Raw genomic sequence first — 16,261 nt, 5'->3', positions numbered from 1 at the left:
TAAGTGGGGGTACGGGTGGCGGGGTCAGCGGCGCCGGGGGCAGGTGGGAGGCGTGCGGGTGACGCCAGTCAGCAGCGGAGCCAGCTCCGTCCCGGGCGCGCCGCTCCTGCGGGGATCCCCCGGCGCCGCGAGGGCTGAATGAGTGTCGCTGATTTATCTGTAAGGTCCGGGTTTCTTCACTGCTTCTCACAGCTTTTACGGCAGCTGGAACCCCACCTGCTGCACTGGGGAAAGGGAGAGGGGAGGGGGAGGGGGAGGGGAAGGGAAGGGGGAGGGGGAGGGGGAAGGGAAGGGAAGGAGAGGGGAGAGCAAAGGAGAGGAGGAGAGGAGAAGGAGAGGAGAAGGAGAAGAGAATTAAAACCAAGGCCCGGGCAGCCTGAGGGCCGAGCCCCCGGAGCCCATTCCCGGTGCTCCCCGCACTCCCGCCCTGCCCGCGCACACGCGCGCGCTCCCGAGCGAAGGCGGGAGAAGAGCGCACCCTGGTGGGGTCACGAGAGGCGGCAGCGGGACCGTCCGAGCGGCCGGAGCGGGCCGGGGTGAGATGGGCTGGACAGGCCCAGGGCCGCGGGGTGTCCCTCTTCGAGGCTCCCGCGGCTCGTCCTTCGTGCGGGGTGTGGGAGAGTGGGGCAGCTCCGCCCCGTGCCGCTGCCTGCGGAGCGGCTGCAGGAGCCCGAGGAGAGGGGAAGGAAGGGCCGTGAGGGGCATTAAACAAAGGGCTGGAAGTGGGCAAAGTGAGGGGACTCTGTGCGAAGAACGTAGGCAATTCCAGACCGCTGCGTGGGTAGAGGTGCTGCTGGCTCCTCTGGTTGGAACCATGGAGTCCCTGAATGGTTTGGCTTGGAAGGAACCTTAAAAGCTCATCCTCTTCCACCCAGCTGCCATGGCCAGAGACACATTTCACTAGACTGGGTTGTTCCAAGCCCCCTCCAACCTGGCCTTGGACACTGCCAAGGGATGGAGCAGCCACAGCTTCTCTGGGCACCCTGTGCCAAGGCCCCTCCATGCTCAAGGGAAAGCATTCCCTTCTAATATCCAACCTTCTTCGTTTAAAACAAGATGTATTTGAAAACTCTCCTGCTACATTCTTTCTTGTGTTCTGTCAAAAAAACCCCAAAAAAACCCCAAAAAACCAAACCCAAAATAATACAAAACCACCAGTCCCCCTCCTTCCCAGCAATGTGTTATAAATGCCAATGATGTGAAGAAGCTGTAAAAAGCTGGATTTCACATGATGGTGATGGTAGCTTATGCATCAGAGAAGGAGCTGCTGAACATTAAAGGCACAAGTAAAAACAAAGCTGACAAAATCCTGAAAAGGATTCTGTTCTGAAATTTTACCCCAAAATATTCCACAAGTTTATTTCCACTGGGTTAAAGAGTGTTAGTGAATTGGGAAGATTTCCAGAGTACAGTGAAGGTGTGACATGACTTGTGACAGGAAAGGGGCAAAATACACCAGGAGAGGACCGAACTGAAAAGGTGGGGAACAAGGGCAGAGTGTTTCCATAAAACACACAAAAAGGGTGTTGGAGCTTTTTCTTGGAGCAGAATTTCAGGTTTTTTTTTCTGGGGTACCAACTAGTGTAAGGTCTATAAAGTAAAATGTACATGGAATGATACAGATGCTTCTCCGCAAGGCAGGAAATATTAATTCCTGGGGGGTTAACAAGCAGCATGAACTCTTCTGGCACTGCTCAGTTGGGTTGTCCCTTAGGCTGAGGAAGCCAAACTGGTTCCCATGGCTTTCACCACAGCTACAGCATTGCTGCAGTGAAGGTTGGAGGTCATCCAGATCACTGCTGGCTCCAAAGAGCCATATAAACTGCTTCAGGGTCATAATTTTATTATTTTTTGTACCTGCTTAACCTCAGTTATTGGGGTGGGGTTTTCCCATGAATGTGATCATTGTACAAAACCACGTAAGACAAGTTCTGGTCGAATGAAAGACCTCTAGGACTGTTCTTACAGAATTACTTTTATTTTAAAAGCTGCATTAATAGTTTTTATGGTCATGATGCAAGAGCCAGAGCAGTCTATTTATGGATGTTTCTGGTTTATTTAAGTCTGTGATGTGTTTAGGGAAAACAACCAGGTGTCATGATCTCCCTAGTCCTCTGGTAATCCAAATATAGAAAACAAGTAATATCCAGCTCTTCAGCATCTTCAAAAACACACCTGAACTTCTTATCCACAACATGAAAAACCTCAGAATGACAATCAGTTTTCCTAATTAGTTTCTAATATTTTACCCAAGTTGTTTAACTGAGTCTCTATAAATGTAATATTTTATATGTTGTCTGTTCATAACATGTGACCTTTTAATTTTTATTATTGGTTGTTATTGTCATTTTCCCTTCAGAAGGAATAGAAGTGGGATCCATAACAAGGTTATTTGGGGAATTCCATCCAGGGAAGATGCAGCTGTGCCACAGCGTGGCAGTCACCTGTCAAGTGACTGGTTCACCTCATTGAAATCCAATATTCAGACACCACAGCCTTGGGAAATTTGCTAATTTGGGCACTTTCCTTGACTTTCTAAGTGCTTATTACTTTCTAGCAGTTGCTGTTCCATAAAATATTAGACTGGACTTCATTTGATCATTTAGTTGACTACCTAAAATTACCAGCTCAAATTTGAGCACTTGTCATCTTGTGTAGAATCATGGAATTCTGGAATGGTTTGGGTGGGAAGGGAGCTTTAAGGCCATCCAGTTCCATGGGCAGGGACACTTTCCACTATCCTAGGTTGCTCCAAGCTCCATCCAACCTGGCTTTGAATGTTTCCAGGAATGGGGCAGCCACAGCTTCTCTGGGCAACCTGTGCAACAGCTGCAGCACCCTCACAGGGAAGAATTTCTTCCCAATATCCCATCTATCTCTGCCCTCTGTCAGCAGGAAGCCATTCCCCCTATTCCTGACACTCCAGGGTGACAGGTACTACAAAAAGGTGTCAGAGATTGGGACCAGGAGTCTTTCCTCTTTCTTTGCCCAGCTAAATGGGACTTTTTGTCTCAATAACCTGGGATGTTATTTACTGTATGAATTCAGTGAGGGCATGTGGGAATGCCTGTTATATTATGGATACTGTAGTACATTTTCATTCCTTTCCTTCTTTTGTTCCCCTTTGACTGCAATGGCGGTGAGGGAAAAGCTGTGTACATCCACAGGGAGGGGACCTTCCATACGGAGCAGTTCCTTGCTGTTGCTGAAAGGTCTGTGAGTGGAAGAAAGGAATATATTAACTCACAGATCAGTTGGAAGATGTTTTCTGGAGGTCCTGGAGATTGATTTGGCAGGTGTTCCTTTTGGAAACCTCTGATGTTGCTGTTCCTCTCCCATCTCTGCCACTCTCTCCCCACAGCTCTCGTGTCATTGTCCCTTGGCACAAGATGATTCTCCTCTCTTTTTGCTACTCAGAGGTAATGGGAGTTTCCCAGGCAGCTGGGGACAGTACTAGCTGGATCCCGCATTCTGCCAGCTGATGGGGGTGACTTAAAGGACAGAGACACCAACAGAGAGAATGGTCTTATTTTACTAGGAATAATAAGGCACCACAGCAGTAAAATGATACATTTAATCAAACAATCAGCTTACTATGTGCTTGGTTTTAATGACAAACAAAAATTAGCAAGGTGACACACCTAATCATTATTATACAAGAAAGAGAGAGAATAGTGATTTACAAAGATACATCACCAATTGCCTAAATACTTTAATCACCCAAAGTCTGCAATCGCTGGGGAGCCCTGTTTCACAGAGAGGATCTGGACAACCCTTCCCGGCAACTGGGAAAATCCTATGTGGTGTGTCCACCCATAGCTGAGGTTTCTGAATTTGCCCGTAAAGGGAGTCCAGTTTTTATAGGTCCAAATCAGCAAGTCAAAGTGACTTGATTGTATTTTTAGCTCAGGAATGCCTCGGTCTGATGGCACACTTCCCGACCAGCTAGGGCCAGCGCTTGGCCAGAGCCCAGGCTTTGGCTAGAAAGTTTTCCCCTAAAATATCATACAGACAAGCCTCTACTCATGTAAATTGGGAAAGTTTTTTAAAATGATACATTTCTTTATTTCTTGCAGATAACTACACGTGGTTATGTGAAAGTTTCTAAAGCAGCCATTTTGGTGTTAAACAGCTGGCACAAGTGTCTCGGTCATTTAATTTTAGCTAAATAATACTGCTGGTATACATAGTGACACGTGGAGAGAGACTCTGAAACTCAAAGACAAAATGAGTTTTAAAGTAGGTATGCTTTTATTTGGCCGGATGCACGAAGATATCGCCACAAAAACATGCGTACCACCCCCCCGCCCCCCCCCCATACACTCACGTTTCCTTATATCCCCTATAATGTTACATTTACATCAAGTTTCAGAATAGATAATTTCCTGCTCCCCTCCCTCTCTGCGTTGTATGCTAATCTTTTTATCAGTCCTTTGCACCTGCACAGTTGTCTCAGGTGGTCGTCGGGGGTCAGAGGGGATGAAGTAAAGTTGTCTTCCTCAGGGTTGACTTTTTGACCCTACTCCTTGTGCATGCTTATTGATCTTTTGGCCACTGTCCAAGCCAGGAGTCTAGATTCATCTGGTTTCAGGGGCCCAAGGAGACTCATTATCTCAGTATCCTTGTGTGAAAAATGCGTATTTCATGACTGGCTTTTTGCAAATATTAAAATGAATATTATATGTGTTATGTTAGAAAGTCATGCTGTACTAATTTTCTTAAGTAGTGTGTTAAATATAGTTTTAGGTTATAACATAATGTTAAAATAGCAACTATGCTATGTAAGATACTTTTTAAAAGAGAGGACTCGCACTGAGATAACAGCCCAGGACACCTGAATCTTTCAGAGAAAAAGAATTTATTGCTCTCTTATCAGAAGAGACTAATGTCTTCCTGCCTCACTCAGCCCTGATGATGCCATTAGGATTCAGGGGAAGAAGCTGACACTGACCAGATAGAATCCTTTGTTTGAATGGAATTTATGCATCATGTATGAAGTGTATGAATATGCAACAGGCTGTTGCTTTTAAGGGTTAATCCTCTGTTAATGCGTTCCCTTTTTCGGGCTTATTTTGCCCAGAAAGAGGTACCTGGACTGTCCGTAACTCTTTGTTTTTATTGTCTCGTATTGTCCTAAATCCTAATTGTCCGAATTTTTATTACTCTAATTATATTACTATTTTTATAACAATTTTACTACTATTAAACTTAAAATTCTAAAAACAAGTGATTGGCGTTTTTCACACTTGCATCCTGCATCCTTTTTGATAAACATCCTTCCCCTTATTCAAGGGGTAGTGGGAGAAAAAATTAGCATAGGATGCTGAATGATTCACAGAACTGCTTATAGCAAAGCAGTCTCAATCAGTGTTTTGACAGATCAGACAAATAAGCGTGAACAGGTTTGTACGCCCCTAAGCGTACAAGACTGTTGGCACAATTTTACATTAACACAAACTGCAGAAGTAGTTTGTCTTTGGTCCAAAAATACTGAAGGCCTTTCTTTTAAGTTGATAATAAATGGTATGACCCAACCTTCTACTACCACCACTCCAGCCCAACCACCGCTTATGCTTAGCCCAAGACCATATATAATCAGGAAAACTGGTCAACAACAAATATTGTTCAGTCCGGCATGGTCTCTAAAACATGTCAAATTGCTGATGATGCAAAACAATGTCTCAGAAATTCAGCCAGCCTGTTTGCCTTTTTTGCAGACTTCCTTTGAGGTTTGGACCACCTGGCTGCAAAAACAGAAAGTCCGTTTTTTCTTTAAAAACGGACACTAAGAGACATAACCAGTGTTTTGGGAACAGGTTTTGGAATTCTAAATAGTATTGAGTCTGAAGTACACTAATGGATAAATTGGCTGCCACAAAATGGTTAGAGATTTGACCAAATTAAAACAACCACTGCAATCATCCTTATTGGCTTTGGGAACACAGCAGTGCTTGCTATCAAACATATTACCAGCTTGGGAAAAGGTAAATGTAAGTGATCACAAATTGGTATACTGATGCACTTGGTGCTGCACAAAACAACCTTTCTTTGGCTCTTAGCTCTATCCAGGCACAATTGTCGATGCAGTCAGTTGCTGCCTCAATGATAAGAGAAGGTGAAGAAGACACTTTTCGTACTGAAATTCGGAAAAGAATTTGGGCAAGTGACACAGATTTTGAAAGAGAATTCCAATCCTGGTGGAACTTGATGAATTTTACTTATGACCCCATTACAAACACAGCCACAGCTCTTGTGTTAACCATAAGCAATGCCTCAGTGCATTTGAGATTTCCTGTTATTGCATTAGGGCTAAATCATGATGGAGCTATTCCCTATCTTTCTGAACATAGAGAATGGGCCCGTCAAACTGGTGAAAAATGGCAAAATGTTAATTTGGAATCTTCTATTGTCCGAGAACAAGGCTTCATCTGTGAAAGTAATGCAATTATAGCTCAAGACGTTTGTTTGGACACAGAGCAAAATATCTGTCATTTTGAAATTCATCCTAACGAGACTTCCGAAACAGTCCTTAAATATATAGGCAATGGGTGTGGGTGCTTTAGAACTGCTTGTGATATGGTATTCATAGAAAATGTAGTAGTGGATAGTAAAAATCATTCAAATTTTTGTGCTTGTAACTTTACAAAATTGCAGGATGTGATTTTTCTTCAGAAGCTCCAGTTACCTCCCATTACCTTTTACAATCTAATTAAATACCAATTCACAAACTACTACTGTCCTAGGGTGATGTTATGATGCTTGTATCCCCATCCGTGTGTTCTGTTTATGCTGGATATCATGTTCTGTGCCTTCAAGACTGGCTGTGAAGAGCGAATGTTTTGTTTTGGTTTTGCTATCAGCTGCTCCCCCACAGCTGGCGCGACACAGAGACAGGGCAGTACATGGGTGCTGCTTTTGCTTTTTGCTTTGCTTTTCACTTTGCTCTTGCTTCTGCTTTGGTTCCTCTTTGCTCTTGCTTTTTGCTTCTTCTCGTTAGTTAGTTTAGCTAAGCAGTCCAAATTTTCCCTGGACTGTTTCTCCTTTCCCTTTTTGGACCTACTCAAACATGCTCCAGACTGGGACCTGGGAAACACCGAGAGTTTGCACCTTGTGGCCTGCAGCAGCTGCCCCAGCACCATAGGGACTGACAACAGAGTGACCACTCCCAAGAGAGACTTTCTTAATTGGTCATCTTTTTCAGAGCGGTGAAAGAGTGGTGTCATCCGGTATTGTTCCTTTTGTGTGCTGGGGGGTGCTTTGCCTGTTACAGAAACAGGTTCTTTCCACTTGTCTCCAAGGAATCCTTCGCGACCCAGTTGGGGGCAGGGGCCGTGTGGGTTTGCTTTTCTGGAGGGGCCCCTTTATGGAGGTTTTCTCCCAAATTTGCCCTAAACCAGGACATTTACCTACTCCCATTGGGCTGAACATTACTTTGGTAAAGCAATTGTTGCTTCATCAGGACTTCATCAAAATATTGGAGAAGATCAAGAAGAATGGACAGAAAGCCCTGGTAACTGTTCACCACAAGGTGAAAGAAATACACCGTGTCATAGAGAGAGAAAGAAAAGATGCTGAACACAGGTGGTGGGATACTCTTTTTGGGTGGTCACCTACTGCCACAAGTGTCCTGAACAATATGTGTCATTCCATCACTGTCCTTTTGAGTTTAGTTTTGATTGGGGTTTTTTTATCTACAATCTTTCTCATTATGAATAGGAGAATGATGAAACAGTTAACAAAATTGACGTCTGTAATTAATGCACACAACTTGGCTGATGTCCTTTTTACTGTGGACATCTCCAAGACTATTGACACAATATAAATGAGAGGATGTGTTTTGAAATCGTCTTCAATTTTCTTTTGTGATTATATGAAAATTACTTTTGATTTTTGGTGAATGGTTTGGAAAAAAATTATTTTAAATTAACATTTCTTGATTTGTTTATTGCTTTATTGCCTTTGATTATATGATTAGTTTTGAACAATTGAAAGAATTGTTTTAAAATAATATTGTTTAAATTAATATGAATTATTATCAATATTATTATTAATATTAATTATATTTGTTTATTGTTTCCTTCCCCCCCCTTTCTCTGTCTTTTCTTTTCCTTCCCTTCTCTCTCTCTGTCTGACGTATTGTCTCTGCTTTCCTGTATATGCTACCAATGTACGACAAGTCCTAGAGACTTCCCAGCGATACTACAGAACCCTGCCGATGAAGACCCTTTGAAGCCTGTCGTGAGTCACCGGGTGCTGTGAAAGATGGTCGGAGGTTCCCCTCATTTGCCTCATGACCATCCACAGGGCAGACATGGGACCCTGAGAACACCGATGGGATTTCTGGCCTGCCCGTGGTGGATGAACGCCAAAAATCCTGAGGCCCCTGAGCAGAATTCTGGCCGGCCAAGTGATTGTTCACAGCTGTGTCTACAGTGACTGCTTCTAGCAGGGCCTGGCAAAGGGTGACATGTCCTGTATGCTTGCACCTGCTTCACGACAATAGGCCAGGAATTTTCCCACCTCTTGGCCAGATGAACTTGCTGGGAAAACTTTGGTGGCTTCCCCATGGAAAAACCTTCATCTGCTCCACTACCACCGTGAGGGATGGAGATTGAAGCCCCCTGCCAAGGACTGAGACTGAGACCCCTGTAATTCTGATGCAGGGGTGCTGGCCTGACTGAATATCCTGGTTCAGAGCAATTTGGGAGAAAACCCCCAAAGGGACCCCTCTAGGAGAGCAGATTCAATCGGCCCCTTCCACCAACCAGTCCAGGAGAAACTACCTCCTTGGAGAAAAGTGGAAAAAACCTGTTTATTAAACAATAAAACCCCTTGCCGCTCCAAAAGAGATGACAAACTGAGAAAGTCCCCTCCCCGGGTTGCAGCTGAGCTCACTCAGTCTCTTCTCATTCCCTCCGGTGCTGGAAATGTCACAGGCCAGGCCTGGCCTGGTGGGCCACAGGTGGAGCTGCCGGTGCTCTTCTGGTGTTCAGTCCAGAGCAGGGTTAAACAGGTCCAAAGAAAAGGGAAAAAAAAAAACCAGTCCAGGGAACTTCTTTGCTTCAGCTAGCTAAAACTAACTAAAAGCAAAGGAGAGCTCTGTCCCACTGTCTGTCCATCCGCAGACAACACAGTCCAGGAGCAGGAATGAGGAGGAGCGAGTGCAGTGTCTGAAAACAACCTGCATACTTCTTCTCTCCCCCCTTCACTCTCTGGAACAAGTCTTAAAGGTGCAAAACTTATTATGCAGCATAAACAGAACCAAGACGATTAGGGATAAAAGCATCATATAGTCAACCCAGGACATTGCACCCCTTATACCCATATTGTCAGCTTACTACTAAAACTAATATAAATTCTAACTCTACAAACACATACATTATACATCCAATATACAGCTATACACAGATAATGGTCATAACATTCAGCAAACAGTGATATTTACACATAGGTCTCACCCAACAATCAGATCTCCCTGAGGTACATATTGTGTTCTTCCATCTTTTTGCGTTACCCACCATGTGCAACCTGGTCCCTGAGCAAAAACAATCCCACAAATGGGTTTGTCTGTACTCGAGGCAGAATTAATCCAAACTGTCTTCCCTAAGACAAACCTCTGACATGCACCACTGGGACTTTGTCTCCATCTACTCTGTGCAAAGGATCAGATTGGGCAGGGCCCACTCGGTTAGTAGAGCCTCAGGTGTTAACTAACCAGGTGGCTTTTGCCAGATGCTGCTCCCAGTTTTTGAAAGATCCCCCACCTAATGCTTTCAATGTGGTTTTTAACAGTCCATTGTACGTCTCCACTTTGCCTGCAGCTGGTGCATGGTAGGGGATATGGTACACGCACTCAATGCCATGCTCCCTAGCCCAGGTGTTGATAAGGCTGTTCTTGAAATCAGTCCCGTTGACTGACTCAATCCTCTCAGGGGTACCATATCTCCAAAGGACCTGCTTTTCAATGCCCACGATGGTGTTACAGGCAGTAGCATGAGACACAGGGTAGGTTTCCAACCATCCTGTGGTGGCTTCTACCCTGCTCAACACATAGCACTTGCCTTGGCGTGTCTGAGGCAGTGTAGTCTCGTCAATCTGCCAGGCCTCCCCATACTTGTACTTGGACCGCCGCCCACCATACCATAGGGGCTTCACTCCCTTGGCCTGCTTGATGGCAGCACACGTCTCACAGTCGTGGATAACCTGTGAAATACTGTCTATGGTTAAATCCACCCCTTGCTCTCATGCCCACTTCTAGGTGGCATCCCTGCCCTGATGGCCTGAGGCATCATGGGCCCATTGAGCTAGGAATAACTCTCCCTTGTGTTCCCAATCTAGGTCTATCTTGGACAGCCCTATCTTTGCTGCCTGGTCTACCTGCTCATTGTTTTGGTGCTTCTCATTGGCTCTAGTCTTGGGGACATGGGCATCTACATGGCAGACCTTCACAGGCACCTTCCCTACCCCGGTAGCAATGTCTTTCCACTCATCAGCAGCCCAAATTGGTTTTCCTCTATGCTGCCAGTTGGACTCTTTTCACCTCTCCAGTCATCCCCACAGTGCATTGGTGCCATCCATGAATCAGTGTAGAGGTAGAGCTTTGGCCAGTTCTCTTTTTCTGCAATGTCCAGGGCCAGTTGAACAGCTTTGAGTTCAGCAAGTTGGCTTGATCCACCTTGTCCTTCAGTGGCCTCTGCCACCTGCCATGTGGGGCTCCATATGGCTGCTTTCCACTTCTGATTCATCCCTACCATGCGACAAGAACCATCAGTGAAAAGAGTGTAGTGTGTTTCCTATGGTGGCAGTTGGTTATATGGAGGCGCTTCTTCAGCCTGTGTCACTGGTTCATGTTCTTCATCTGTGACACCAAAATTTTCACCTTCGGACCAATTTGTAATTACCTCCAAAATCCCAGGGCTATTCAGTTTACCTATACGGGCATGCTGTGTGATAAGAGCAATCCACTTGCTCCATGTAGCACGGGTGGCATGGTGGGTGGAAGGAACCTTGCCTTTGAACATCCACCCCAGTACTGGTAGTCGGGGTGTCAGGAGGAGTTGTGCTTCTGTATCAATCACATCTGAGGTGGCTTTGACTCCTTCATAGGCAGCCAAGATTTCTTTCTCTGTTGGAGTGTAGTTGGCTTCAGAGCCTCTGTAGCTTCGACTCCAAAATCCTAATGGTTGACCCTGAGTCTCCCCAGGCACCTTCTGCCAAAGGCTCCAGGACAAACCATGGTTCCTGGCTGCAGAGTAGAGCATGTTCATCACCTCTGGTCCTGTCCTGACTGAGCCAAGGGCTACGGTATGAGCAATCTCCTGCTTGATCTGGATAAAGGCTTGTTGCTGCTCAGGGCCCCAGTGGAAAGTCTTCTTCTTATGGGTGACCAGGTAAAGAGGGCTCACGATCTGACTGTACTCAGGAATGTGCATTCTCCAAAAACCTATGGCACCTAGGAAAGCTTGTGTCTCCGTCTTATTGGTTGGCAGAGACATAGCTGTGGTCTTCTTGATAACATCTGTAGGAATCTGACACTGTCTATCTTGCCACTTCACTCCTAGGATCTGAATCTCACGAGCTGGTCCCTTTACTTTGCTCTTTTTAATGGTGAAACCAGCTCCCAGGAAGATTTGGATGATTTTCTTTCCTTTTTCAAACACTTCCAAAGCTGTGTTCCCCCACACAATGATTTCATCAATATACTGTAGGTGTTCTGGAGCCTCACCCTTTTCCAGTGCAGTCTGGATCAGTCCATGGCAGATGGTAGGACTGTGCTTCCACCCCTGGGGCAGTCGGTTCCAGGTATACTGCACTCCCCTCCAGGTGAAAGCAAACTGAGGCCTGCATTCTGCTGCCAGAGGAATGGAGAAAAATGCATTGACAATATCAATAGCGGTGTACCACTTCGCTGCCTTGGACTAAAGCTCATACTGGAGTTCTAATATGTCTGGCATGGCAGCGCTCAGTGGTGGAGTCACTTCATTCAATGCAGAGTACACAGTCAATCTCCATTCAATGCACAGTCCACAGTCCACAGTCAATCTCCATTCTTCTTCATATTTACGCACAGGCCAAATGGGGCTGTTGAAGGGTTAGTGGGTTTTGCTGACCACCCCTTGGCTCTCCAGCTCTCGGATCATTTTGTGGATGGGAATCAAAACATCTCGAGTGTTTCTATACTGTTGACGATGCACTGTGGACGTGACAATTGGTATTGTTGCTTTTCTCCCTTCAGAAGTCCAGATTCTCAGACAGTCCAGGCAAGGTTTTCAATTGCTGGACACCCTTTCCCAACTAAAATTATTTCATAGTCTGATAATTATGATACATTTTTTACAAGGAATTTTTAAAATCTTTGTTAGAGTTAAGAAAGTAAAGGACTTAGGTGTTTTTCTTACCTTATCAATATTGCAATGAAATTGATAAATAAAGACCAACTTTTTTTTTTTAAATTTATTTTGAACCCAAGGAGATAATTCCCATACATTAATACATTTTGTGGACCAATATTTGCCATTCTGATGTAAGTTCTTCTTAACAATATACCTTCTGTGACTATGTTGACAACACTTTTGATGAAGATCCTAACTGGTCTTAGACACACATAGGGAGAAATTTGCTCAGCCAGTGTCAGTCTTAAGCATGCATATCAGAAGATCTTTCTATAGCTGGGGAATTTTCCCATGAAAGGGATTCAGTTATGGAAGAGAAACTTATCCCAGAGTTTTTGTTCTTCTTGAACACTACTTAAGGAACTTAGAGCCCATGTCCATTTGGATCTCTCTCTGCACAGAACCTTGTCATGCCAGTGCTTGAAATGCATCTCTAAGAGAATTCACTCGCACAGAATGAATGAGAGTGGAAGGGGTCAGTGGGGCTCACCAGGCCCAACACCCCTGCTTAAACCAGGATACCTAGAGCCTCCTGCCCAGGATTATATCTTAATAACTTTTAATGTCTTCAAAGATCCAGGCTCCACAATCTTTCTGGGCAGTCTGTGCCATGGTTCAGTCACCCTCACAGTAAAAAATCATTTTGTGATGTTCAGAGGCAATCTCCTGTATTTCAGTGTGTGCCCACTGCCTCTTGTCTTTTCACTGAGCATCACTGAAAAGACACTGGTTCCCTCCTCTTTGCACTATTCCTTCTGGGATGTATGTGTGCTGCCACCTAGAGAAATGTCAAAAACCTCCCTGAAGCCCAGGCAGACAATATTCCCTTCACCTACCAGGCAAGTTGATTCATCAGAGGAGTTTAAAAAGTTGTCAAGCATGAAGTTCCCCTGGTAAATCCATGCTGACTATGTTATTTTGTCCTCCTTCATGTGCCTGACAACGCTTTCCAGCAATAGCTGCTCCATCAACTTCCTGGGGATATAAATGGCTGACTGGCTTGTACTTTTCCAAGTCCTCCTAGCTGCCTTTTTTGAAGATGGGTGACATTTGCTTTCATCCAGTGTTTAGGCACTTTCCTCAGTCTCTGTAATCCATCAAACATGATTAGGAGTGGCCTCAGAATAACATCTGCTAACACCCTTGAGACCTGCGGCTGCATCTCAACAGGGCCTGTGGACTTCATGGAATACGTACCAATTCAGTGACTATGCCCATAAAAGTTTGCATGGGATAACAGAGCATATTAACAGGTACCTGAAGAGTGAGTGAAAAACTATGGAAGCAATCCAAAAGGACAAAGAAGGACAAAGACTAGAGTTCCCTTTTCAGACAAAGCATCCTATCGTGGAGCTGAGCAGCTTTAGATCTAGGGAAGCTTCCCCTCTGAGAGGATGCAGAAGACATTCTTTTACCCGTATCCACTAATAAAATGTATTGACCATTCACTTGCAATACAAAAAATTAAATTATTCCAAAATTGTTGCCGCCTAGCTAGCGAATAATGTACTGGCTGGGCATTCCCCTAACAGATGACAGCACCTGCTTGATGCCTCTTATGCCTACAGACTATTTGAATTAGGTCATTTGAGTGGGGATTACTGGTCTGGGAACTTTCTTTCTGATGAATTTGGAAGATTTACTGAAGCAAGGACCTGAAGATGAAAACTTCATTTCCCATCAGTGCACTTCAGCATCCATGGCTGTAATCCCATTGTTTCTCACCAACTGAGTCAAGAATTTATGAGTACAAAGTGGATCAGCTCCAAAAGGAAAGATAAAGGCTGGAAAATATTCTCTCTTGGTAAAGCTATTTACCTCAAATGAAGTGACTAAATTCTAATCACTCACTGGCCTAAAGCTTCAAGGAGGGGGAGATGGACCAGGTTTCCTTTCACTGCTGTTCTCTTTGTCACCTCCGTGTTTTATAGGGGTATGCAGACATTCAAAAAGATAGCTTTGCTGAATTCATAAAATTCAGTCTTAAAAAATAACTTTTTAGCAGCTGAAATGAAAAGAACTAATAAAATGTGATTAATTCCATGGAAGATTAAAATGATTATTTCTTCATTTTGCGTTTGAGGATGTATATTGTGTAAGTTTGTCTTGTGTTGTTCTACAGGTTTTCTAACTGGCACACCTTTCCTTATGAATGGACTGTCCTTTCCTAAATACTCTCATATGGAGGAAAATGCTTCTGATAAGAAGAGCACTAGGATGTCTTTACTTGACCTTTTATTTTTACTGAAGCTTGGTCCCCTGAAATGAATGTTTTTTTAAAATTGAAATGTCTTACTATTGTTCCCATGGGGTAAGCCACAGACTCTTCCAGTCAGAGCTGTCACTAGTCAGCTGTTTTCCTATCTGCCTGTAAGTAGTTGAATGTTCTGGTCTAAAAGTAGCACCTTCTGTGTAGCCATGCTCTTAGTTGCCAGTGTCATCTTGAATCCAAACACCCTCCCGCAAGGGACCGCTGGTTCTGAAATCAACTAAGGGGAAAAAAACGGTCCATCCATGCTTCCTGATTTAAAATATAAAGGCATATAAAGGTATGGTGTCCCTAAACAATTCTCTGCAGTTGAACACTACTTATCTTTGCCGTGTTTCTTCAACTCACTTGCAAGTCATTAATGCACTATGTTATTGTGAGAATTGCTTGGTTTGAAGATGATTAAAAAGGGTATGAGAATACTTTTGCGCCTCTGCTATAAGGATGCTTTTCAAATCCATACAAACTTCCTGCAAATGCAAAAGCATTCATCCTGTATTGTCCTAGGTTACAATATAAAAATGTATTCTGTTCCCATCCTCAAGAGCTGCTGAAACCAGGAGGGGCATTTTTTTTTCCTTGTCTCCTGTTAATGGGGCCATCCATGTCTTGCCACATGATTCAGAGATGACTCCCTCCAGTCATTTCGGTTCAACGGGTAATCAAGGACCCACTGCATGACTCAGAATGATTTCAGCCCATTGCAAGATGCTCTGCCCCGGGGGGAGAAGCTAAGCATCCTCAGCTGGATATAGTCTGGGTTTTGGGACACCACAAGCAGTCTTTCCGCTGGATTCCCAGAGGAATGGCCACCCTTACCCACTGGTTTTCCAGAGGACAAGAGCTACCAGATGGTTTCTACAGGATCACCACTTCAACAAGACCACTTAATCCAGACTGCTGCCACCACCCTAACTAGCAGGGTGACAGGTCGTATTCTGTCAGTGGTTTTTCTTTTGTATTATTGCATGTATTTGGTTTTTCCCCTTTTCCTAATAAATTGTATTTCTGACTTGGAGTCTTGCTGCCATGCTGGATTTCTTCAGACCGACTAGCTCCTGACACCAACAGCCAGAGTGGGCTGCCCTCAGAAAGCTGTCGAATCCAGGGTGCAGCTGTAGGGCACAGCTGCTCTATGGCACAGGTGGACTGCATTGGGGATAGGACTGCGCCGAGGGCAGGGACAAGGAACAGGGAGAGGTCTTCTGTATGTTTTCCAAAGGAGTTTGGAAACATACTCCAAGGGTATGGGACAGAAAGACACTGGACAGGGACAGAAAAGGGACAGAAAGACACTGACTCAAATGCACACATCAACTTAGAAATGGGGAGAGGGCCCAGAGGAGGATACAATCTTTAACACACTGGAAGAAACTGGGGGTGGACCACAAAGCGGGGAATACAATGTTTAAACCAATAGGGGACTACAGGGGAGGAGAATAACTTAAACCAATGGGGTTTTAAAGGATATAAAATTGATAGGGAAGTTTCTAGAGAAAGGGGCAGGCTTGGGGAGGGATTGACATTCAGTGGGAGGAGGAACAGGGAACAAAAGGGCAGGTCTTTGGGGAGATGGACAACTAGGGCAAAAACTAACACC

General features: G+C 44.6%; 1 long non-coding RNA gene across 2 annotated transcripts; it reads left to right on the top strand.

Moving 5' to 3' along the window:
• The first annotated feature begins 96 nt into the window (after positions 1 to 96).
• LOC118693568 (uncharacterized) lies at positions 97 to 15,679 on the top strand. 2 transcript variants are annotated; one of them, XR_004981269.2, is made up of 2 exons: positions 97 to 159; positions 8,178 to 15,679. It is a non-coding gene; the product is annotated as an uncharacterized LOC118693568 (long non-coding RNA). The 2 variants fall into 2 exon arrangements; XR_004981268.2 differs by having other exon boundaries at positions 109 to 164.
• Positions 15,680 to 16,261: the final 582 nt, after the last annotated feature.

Source organism: Molothrus ater, chromosome 20 (assembly GCF_012460135.2).
Source record: "Molothrus ater isolate BHLD 08-10-18 breed brown headed cowbird chromosome 20, BPBGC_Mater_1.1, whole genome shotgun sequence".
Lineage (NCBI taxonomy): Eukaryota > Metazoa > Chordata > Aves > Passeriformes > Icteridae > Molothrus > Molothrus ater.
The sequence above is the reverse complement of the archived record's forward strand: the minus strand, read 5'-3'. Positions and strand labels throughout refer to the sequence as shown.